Raw genomic sequence first — 2,954 nt, forward strand, 5'->3', positions numbered from 1 at the left:
CCTATGACCACTGGTGATGGATTGCAATGAATGACAGTGAGCCTACAGAATCCTTTCTACTCTCTGAAAAAAGTTTTATGTAATGAATGTTTTAATGTTAAGCGAGTTCAAAAGGTATCTGGAAATGTTTTTCCAACAGGTAAGATGACAAGATGTAATGGCACAGCTGTCTGCTCTGCTGTGCTTTCCCAGTCATGAAGATGCTCCCCAACACAATTGTAAACTTTCTTTCCTCAAGCTTCTTCTGGTCAAGTATTTTGCCCCAGCAATGAGAAGGACATTGAGAAAGAAAAAAGAAGGAAGAGAAGGAAGGAAGGAAAAAAGAAGGAAAGGAAGGTGGAAGAATGAAAGAAAAAAGGAAGGAAGGAAGGAGGAAGAATGAAAAAAAAGGAAGGATGGAAGAAGGAAAATAAGGAAGAATGAAAGAAAAGAAAAGAAAGAAAGAAAGGAAAAGAGAAGGAAATAACATAGGAAAATGGGTGTGCCAGGGCTTCTAGCTGCTTCAAACAATCTCCAGGCGAATGTGCTATTTTGTCTATATGGCCTTATGTGGGCACTAATGAACGGAAACTGAGTCATTAGGCTTTATAGGCAAGTGCTTTCACTGCTGAGCAATCTCTCCAGCCCCCATTTGTGATGTCAATAATATATTTATGTATCAACACTGAGTTAAATCCCAACCACTTCAAAGAATCTCCTGTTAATCTCAGGTGGTAATGGGCATCCCTATTGTTTCTCGAAACTCTTTATATTTTGTGCTGTGAACCTTAAGGAGGAACAAAAAAACATGAGTTGGAGCCAGGAACTACTTTCTGCATCTTTTAAAACCTAGCAGTGAAGAAATCATTTTGTATTTTTTTAAGGTCAAATATAAGTGTTTGGTAATCCATACAGAAAATGTGGCAGTTTTAATTATAATAGTACACTGAGTTTTAAAAATTACCATATTGCAGAATTACCGTTGTTTGATATGTTTGATCCTTAATTAGGATCTTTGTCATGCCTTATTAGATTATACCTGGAATATAGCCAACAAATTCATCAAGTATACCTCAGTAAGATCATATATATATATATATATATATATATATATATATATATATATATATATATATATATATATATATATATATGGTCTGTGTCTGTGTTGGAAATGTAAGAAAGGGTAAAACTTCACTATAACATTCATGTGGGATTTATAATTACCTAACATGCCATTATAATTTAATATGTGGCTGAAAAATTTAAGATGTTTCAGTAATTTAGACTAATAAATTCTGTTGATGTGAAGTATAAAAAATAAAAATAAAACTGATGATGAGCTGTTCTCCTGGGCACTACTATTTATACTTCTCTACATATTATATTCAACATAACACTGTCCAGATAGATGTTCAGGCTTGATACCAGTTCATGTTCCATGGGCACAAATTCTGATATATTGACTTAGGAAAGACAATGAATATTCAACAAAAAGATGATATAGTAAATAGTCATTTTAGTTTTTACCAGAATTCAATATTAATGCCAAGACTTATCACTTCCTCTTGGACTACTTCTCATGCCTGGCTTTCTTTCATATGGATATGAACAACATTTTCACTCTCACAGAAGTTTTTCTAACATTCTTGTGTATATTCTCTACAACAACCCATCAAATCACTGGTGCTTTAAACCACTCATATTAGTTTCAACTTTTCAGATGGCAAACTCTCTGCTCCTGTGCATGGATAAATATCTTCCCTCACATCTGCGTTCTGTTTCATGTTACTTTGTGTAGGAAGCTAAGAGTTTCAGATCAAAATATCCAAATGGAATTTCAAAATTTTTAGGCATAGTAACTTGGATTCTGTCTCACAATAAATGTCAGTAAAATGGAGAGTGGTGTGTTTAAGGATAGAAAAGAAGGTATAAAGCTAACCTAACTCCAAGAAAGGGGCAATAAAAGAAGATATACTAGGAACAAGTTGTTAATTATACTTCCTCATACCTTCAACCTTGTGATATTATCCCCAACAGTTTAATCCATGAGAAAATATGAGATCTGGGTAGTAACTTACACTCATCAGATGGTATACTACTTCCAATGATGCACAAATTTTTTAGTAATTACTATTTTATGTTTAAATAAGAACCAAAAGAGTTTATTTCATTAGAGTTTTCATAAATTCCCAAGTTTTCATGATTGACAAGCCACTAAATTACAAATGTGATAAGTAACATTATATTGGTGGCGACTTTATTCTCGACTGTGTCAGATTCTGAATGCCACACCTTTCTTTAACATAATAGACAAAGACCTTCCATGGTCCACATAGTCTTGCTTGTATATATCATTTTTAAGTTATCCAGTAGATTCCACACACTTTAATAACCCTAAGGAATATTGAGAACAGGTTAATATAAGGCCTTTATTCTTCAAAAGGAAACTATTCTATGTCCTAAACATACCCTCACTGTATCTCTGAATATTCTTTGAACACTCAAATACAAACATTTCAGACATTCTCAAAGATATTCGCTCTATCCAGCAAACTGCAGCAGGTTTTTTGAAGGAGTGTGAAAGAGGAATCAGATACATATCAAGTTTTCAAGACAAATAGAAACAAACTACACAGTACATTAGCAGTGTTTAGTACTAAGTGTCTTTATTTATGAATTTGAGAGAAATGTGAGAAAATAATTTTTCTTGCTACTGCAAATAATCTCCAGAGGCATATGCCACTTTTTGAAATTGTCTTTGAGTAGATGCTGGAAAAAGAAAGCTGGCCTGAAGGCTGCACATGAACACTCATCAACAACATTAGAGAACTAATAAGACTTATACACATAAACAAATATGTTGCCATTTTTTAACTATTTAGTGCTTACACTAGTGCAAGTATTTCTATAGCTTATATGAGTTAATTTTAATTTCAACAGGTTATATGAGTTAAAATTTAAAAACTAATTGG

This window comes from Jaculus jaculus, unplaced genomic scaffold (assembly GCF_020740685.1).
Source record: "Jaculus jaculus isolate mJacJac1 unplaced genomic scaffold, mJacJac1.mat.Y.cur u25, whole genome shotgun sequence".
NCBI classification, from domain to species: domain Eukaryota; kingdom Metazoa; phylum Chordata; class Mammalia; order Rodentia; family Dipodidae; genus Jaculus; species Jaculus jaculus.